Source organism: Phaenicophaeus curvirostris, chromosome 14, assembly GCF_032191515.1.
Source record: "Phaenicophaeus curvirostris isolate KB17595 chromosome 14, BPBGC_Pcur_1.0, whole genome shotgun sequence".
Taxonomy (NCBI): Eukaryota; Metazoa; Chordata; class Aves; order Cuculiformes; family Cuculidae; genus Phaenicophaeus; species Phaenicophaeus curvirostris.
Window position 1 is genome coordinate 8,314,228 of NC_091405.1, and position 7,194 is coordinate 8,321,421.

Sequence of the window (7,194 nt, forward strand, 5' to 3'; positions counted from 1 at the left end):
TTAAGAAAGAAAAAAACCCAAACACACCTGCCACAGAGTAAAGGGAGAGGATTAGCTGGATGAATCCATGCTGCTACTTGCATCCTCAGCATGAGAATGGCAGGATGCATCTCTATGAGTCCAGCTGCCCAGAAAAACATCTCCAGCATCCCAGGAAAGCAGGCAGCTTTTTCCTGTGAAGCACAACAGAGGATGGGGAGAGGAGGAGGAGGGATGCCGTGCTGGCCTGCCCAAGCCCTGGCGTGAGGTGTGATGTGAAGGCTTCTCAACTCCGTGGGTCACCATCTCCGGGGGAGGATGGTTTTTGGCACCAGCAGCAGGGCTTCGCAGGACCTCACTAATTGCAGGCAGCTCCTGGGGATGCCTGAGTGAGACTGAAGGGGAAGCACGTCAAAGTGATCTTAAACATCGCCCCTGTTTCACGGGGAAAGGAAGGAAAAAGGCAGATAAGCATGGAATTAAATACCAGGTTAAACAACAGTGTAGGAAGGTTTGTGTTTTCCCAGGATGAGTCTATGTCTGATGGAGCTGTAGAGCTCAGCTGAACCTCCTTCTCAAAAGGAAAAGCTCCTGGGGGGCACTCTGGCCAGTCAGGCCAGGGCATGTTAGCCTGGTAATGTACTGGAGGAGGAACGAGGGCATCGGCCCAAGTTTGCCTCAAAAGGGAATCACTGGATGAGAAGAAAAGTAACTGCAGCAGCAAAAACTACCAGGACAAGGTAGAATTGCTGAAAACACACCACAGCCTCGCTCTGAACAGTGCAGGGTGGCAGGGAGATTTCTCTGGCTGGAGTATTGCAGCCCTGTGTTATAACCACCTTCTCCAATTTCTACTCATGCTTGGAGGTCTTGATCTACCATTCTGGATCCGCATCCCACTGGGACTGGTTTGGGAGCATTTATCTGCTTTTCCTGAGTATCAGCAGTCCCAGGCTGCTTATTATTATCCAAGTCATTAGCAACATAGAAATAAATGATCTATAGTGTTTCTGGATCAATATCCTAGGAAATAAAGCACGAAGAAAGAAGGGCCTGCAGCAGACCACCGTGCTGCACCAGGGTCTCAACACAATCTGCTTCTTTAAGCAGCCACATCCATAATATCTAATAAAAGTCTTGTGATCGCTGGGGACTGAAGACTGAGCGATGGATGCTGGAGGTCTCAAGTTGCCAGTATTGAAATATCCTTATAATTTCTGAGGGAAAAGAAAGAAAGATAATTTCCTAATGCAAAAAAATATTGCCTCCAACATGAGGGAATTCCACTTTCGTCCTCACACTGGCAAGTGAAGATGAATTTCTCCCTCTACTAGGCACCAGCGATCATGCCTTGATTACATTTGTTATGTGCAAACAAAGTAAAGCTCAAAGCAGGGGTATATACATATACACTTGGCACTTTAAAAGGTCCAGGTTCACAAAACAGAAAACAATTACAAGTCAGATCAATTTGGAGAAAGAATTTAAACAAGAAACACGTTGTAAAGGGAGAAAAAAAGTCTTTAAGATTTTTTTTTACCCAAAAAGCAGCAATGCAGATAGAAATCTTTGTTAAAAAAGCCAACGTGGCTTGGAAAGGAAGTGAAAGAGCCGCCAAGGCTAACACATAAAATATAAACACACAGAAAGGAAAAAGAGGGAAAACTGTAGTAATTAATAGTTCCCAGAAGCTGGGAAAATTAAAGACAGAAGGATATTTTCCAAGATTTTAAAGAAAAGGAGCCTTGCATTAGCACTGGGCTGATACAATGCAGGACTGGGAGATCCATCAATAACACAGAACAGGCAGAAATGCTCCGTACAGGTTTCTTCTTGCTATCTGTTGGAAAAAAAAGACAGCATGCTAATGAAATACTTTCCAAGAGTACATAGGAGGCAAGCTGAACAGCGAGCTGATGGAGCTTGATATTTCCAAATCTGAATGACTTGCAAGAGTTGTAAAGGCGGTGGCCAAAGAGCTGTCTGGATAGTTAATGGTGATTTTCAATAGGTCTTGGAACAGCCAGTGAAAGTACTAGAGGACTGGGAAAAAGCCAGCACCATGCCCACGCTTGAAGGGGGTGAACAGGATGCTGTACGATTTTACAACTTTAAAGCTGGGAGAGATCTTGGACAATTAATGGAACCACTACCACTCAGCTTGATAGAGAATTAAGGGGGTGATGTAGTGAATGGTTTGAGGGAAACAGGCAGTGGTGAGATCACCATCTTTCACTGCTGAGGTGACAGGGATGTTAGGCAGAGATAATCATACCGTTGCAATATCCTTAGCTTTCCGCACAGCCCTTGGCTTGGTCCCATGCGACAGATCGATCGGGAAACAATACAAAATCAACAGGGCTTGCATTAAACAGATTAAAACTGCATAACTGCAAGAGCTCAAAGTATGGTTGTAAACAGCGAGTGAGTGTCGAGCCAGCGCATCTCAGTTGAGCAGCTTTGGCTGCAGCGTGCAGGTAAGGATTGAGGTGGTCTGAATATCCTGCCTGTGACACCAGCATACACAGAGGAGCTAAACGCTGGGCATAAGAGCAATCTGGCAGGAAGAAAGAGCAGGGTTTTAGTCTCTGTATCCAGCTCAGAGCCCTGCACAACAGGACGCTCCAGAAAACATCTCCGGCAGCAAGGGCAGGAGTCACTGGCTTAAAATCCCCAGGATGCTGTGGGATCCCGCAGCAGCTAGAGGGATGGGGCAGCCCTCTGGGGCAGGATCAGACTCAATATGGGTGTTTTTAAATAAACAGGGCACTTCCCATCCTGGCTTATAACTTTTTTGAGGACTGCTTGCCTTGTATGTCTCTCCTGGGCTGGAACGGGTGGTACGGCCAACACCTTGTAAAGACCAAGCACAACTGCCCGAGTATTCCCGAGGTCTAATGACATTAGATTGAAATATGCAGCTTTGGAAACTGGAATGAATTTCGTTTTTGTTTCCCGCTCATTTCCTCCCCCAGTTAATTGAATTCCAGGAGTATACAATTACCTGACGCTGTCCCCAAGTTTTCTCTTATCTACTTGATCTCTAGCTAAATTACCTCAGAAACCAATTAAAGAAGAGAATGATATTGCAGCAAGCAGGACTACTGCTAACCTTCCGGTAGATTGTAGCTTATGCAAGTGATTGAAATGGTTAGAAATTACATTACTTGAAGGAGGTCAGCCTTCGAGTTGTAAGTAGCATTTTTCTTTTTTAATATGGGGCTGCTTCAATGCTAATAATCTCTCACGGGTCAACAAAAGTCAAGACCTGAGTTAACCAGAAAGAGAAACTCCTGCGTGTCCTTGGGTTTAATACCGGTTTGAGAAGAGCTTAGGAGCAAACGATGAAATGTTCTGCATTCTGCTATAACCCTTACTGTATCAGAGAGGAAATGGGTTTGCAGAGAGAGGAAGGACAGGGCTGGCTAATGGGCATGTTACAGACATGCGTGCAATAAATTACCTTGATTGTCTCCTTTGTGCTGGGCATGGGCTAAGTGCATTTACTGGTCACTGAATGTATCGCATTAACCTGCTGCACACAGTATGTGTCTGTTTATCCTGCCAATTACTGCAAATCTAATCAGCTTTAGCTGGGTAAAAATAGAGCCAGTTTCCGTGTGGAAATCAAGAGGCACAAAAACAGCCGCAAAGAAGCTGATCCTGATCAACTGAGCACATGGGAGGGAAGATTCACAACGCTGGGAGCAAGAAATATGTTAGGATGTGTTCTTCCTTGTGGCCAGATGGATCTTTTCCCCCAGGCTTATATTCTCCCCAGAACCCATCAGGCAGCCTGAAGGAAGGAGCTGGGGAGTGTGGGAACTGCAGGCAGAGACCTCCTCCAAGCACTGATGTTTCATGTGCTTTCAGAAACGAAGGAATAAGGCTGCAATCAGCTGGAAGGGACAAACAAGTCGAGAGTGATGCAGAGGAGGCAGAGGTGTGCATGAGGTGTTTTGTAGTAACGGTAAAGAGAGATGAGCAGGTAATACAGGTCATCTGGCATTCAGGCTGGGGAAAAGAACATGTTGCTGCATGTTTAGGTAAACTGGTAGATGGATGATGATCAGATCCGAGTTCCTATGTGCTATGGAACACACCCAGCAAGCATTTTCAGTAAAATCAACCTGCTATCCTGTGTAAAGGCCTGCAAAGCAAATATCACAGAGGGAGAGCAGTACATAGCTCTGCAGCTGGGGGCATCTCATCCTCATTCCCTCCCTCCATCCCTCTGTGATGTTTGCTGAAGGACAGAGGTAGCTTTTGCCCACTGTGGTCTTGGAAACTGAAAAAAAGCCAATAGAAAACAATGTGATTCCTCCCCACCCCCTCACCCCGGATGTCTCATTTGCCCTTTTACTGGATCATGCTACAATAACTGTGTGTTGAGCTGTTTGTTCACAATAAACCCTGGGTCCTTCTCATGATCACTGCATTGCAAGACAGAGCCTCCTGTGCAGAGTGGCCTCGCTTTGCCCTTCTCATCCCAGGTGGTAAACCTCTGCAGTTGGCCATATAATAATGTAATGTATTCAAAGGGACTCAGCTTCCTCTGTTTCTCACATTTCCCCCTATTTTCCACTCTGCTAGCCTGCCCACCGCTGTCAGGGATGTCTGGCATACCCCTTGGCACGGCAGAAAACCCAAGGTGACTGATTTTCCATAGCTGAAAGATGCTTGTAAATAAAAGCAAGGTGGCCAGTCATAACCAAACAAATCACAGCCTTCATTTCAAGCCTCTGAATTTTATGTCTGAGACCAAGGAGCAGTAATGCTGCCGATAATTAAGGGACATCTGTCACCCGCATGTTCCTGCTGCTTTTGTCAGGAAATGCGGCTGACATAATGTGAAGAGAAGAAACCTGCTTTGGAAAACGACTTGGCATGCTGGTTTCCATCTTCATCAGTGCCATGTGCAAAGCCTCCTCCTGCCCAATGATGGTGGAAAGGGCCAGGAGAGGACACAGGGCTCATCAGCCTGACCATCCAGGATGGGTTACGTCCCAAAGCTTTACCAATCCTAGTGGCAAAAGCTATGTCTGCTCCCTCTGTCCCACTTCAGTTTTGAGACAGGCTTCAGTCTGCATGAGAATTTAAAGAATAAAAAAAACTCACTGGTTTTGTTTTGTTTGGTTTGGTTTTGTTTTGTTTTGGGGGAATTTGAGGCGTTTTCTGGAAAGAGCTTGGTTTTTTTTTCAGCTTTTCCTGACAGCCACAGAAAGTCACCTTTCTTTTTAATACAGAAAGCTGTTATAAGAATTCCAGGACTTCTGGAGCTGAGCATTGCATGTACTGGTCAAAAATGGCTTTCTCCTTTTTCCTCAGTTTCCCAATGGACTGAACAAAACTATCTGATTTTGCCAATGGGGAAACGGAGGCCAAGACCAGTGGCACATTTTCCCAAAGGTGGCACAGACAGGTGGTACCACTGCTGTCATACAGATATCATCTCCATTAATCCAGTTGTATCTGGGATGATAATGAAGTTTCAGTCCAAAAACAAATTTTTCCCCACTTCAGAAGAGTTCCCAGCTGGGATTTATCAGCACCGTGTGCCCCTGGGATCCTCTGCTCAGGCAGGACCAAGGTGTGCATTTCATCACAGTGAAAATTAAAATACCCTTTTCCACTTCATCCCTGCTGCCTCCTGTGCTTTGTGCCTGGGGTGTCTCTTGACAGTGACAGCTGAGTTAATCTGCTGGTTTAGGCTTCTCATGGCTTGATTTTTAAATGTCTCGCTGTTCTAGGGCAATGTTCTTTTATCCCTCACCCTTTCTTTTCCTCCTGGATTATCCCATGTTAATAGGTACCATGTAATACAGTCTGTTGTTAACTACTCCTGAATCCTGCTTGCTGATTCCTTAAGCACATCTTGAAATTCCGTGAATCTGGCTTTGAGCTTCATGGAAGTTTGTTTTGTGCTTTGCTTTTTTTTTATTAAAAAAAAACCCCACAATGTATGAAATGCCTAGGATAGCTTTCTACTCCAGATTTTGGGAAGCAAAGGAGTTTCATATGTTTAGACAATTTAGAAACACTATTCCAGCCTGCAGAGTGCATCTGCTTAAATTCCCTACAACATAGAAACCTAATTTGAAAAAAAACATCATCAAATATGGAATAAATCCTTCCACAGCTGTTTATCTGCTCAGAAAATAAAGATCCTTGAACACTCTTGCATGGCAGTACTTCATAAGAAAAGAATATAAGTGATGGCAACGTTTTTACACTGTTGTGTATTTTTGCTTCAATGAAAGACATTTCTTCTTTGTTATGAAGCATAAATCTCCATTGCTACAGCCCAAACAATTCTGGGAACTAGTGCCACTGGCTTTCTGAACACAGGAAAATACACTGTCCCTACCACTGGCAGTGCTCAAATAATTTCCAAACATTTATTGTTCATGTAGGAATTCGTATATCAGCATCTCCATTAAACTGAAAACAGAAGCCCTTCTTTCTAATCAAATGCCAAACTCCTTAATTACTTGGTTGATTCCTGAGTGCCCACAGCTTTAAGCTTTGTGTTTGGCTTTGGTGAGGCTGGTGAGCGGCAAGTGATCCCACGGAGAGGACAGCCCTGCCTAAAAGTCCTGTGGTCTGAGCTAGCAACAGGAGTGGCTGCAACGATGCACGATGCGCTGCAGAGCACCGATAACCTTTCGTTCTCTTGAAGACATGGAAGGAGCCTTGTTTCTTCCATTAAATGCAAATCCTGATCCTGGGGGCGTGTAGCAGCACCTTGTCTAAAGGGGCAGAAAAGAGAGGTGAGTGTTTCTGTCTGTATGACAGCACCAGTACTGCAAGTATTTACCAGTACTACTTCACCCTTCCCTCCAAACTTCACTTGTGATTAAAGTCACTAGGATTTTCCATAGCCAGTGAATTTTGGGCAGTTAATTCTGGAGACTGGTCTCAGACTGAAAGTCAGTGCCAGATGATTGCCTGCATCAATTCTGCACTTATTTTGAATGCCCCAGGGCCTGCCATCTTCATTAGGAAACTGAAGAACATGCAGGGGTCTGAATTTTTAAAGTAAGGAGCCCAAGTCAAACTCCAGAGTGTAAAGCCTCCAAGTTATTTGTTGGAAGTAAAATTTGGAATAAATTGGCTTTCAAGTCACATGCAGGCACCGAACTGATTCCTGGAACCGCTGACCGTTCCATTTTGGTCTTTGGCTCTGAATATATTGATCTGATGTGCTCACACATA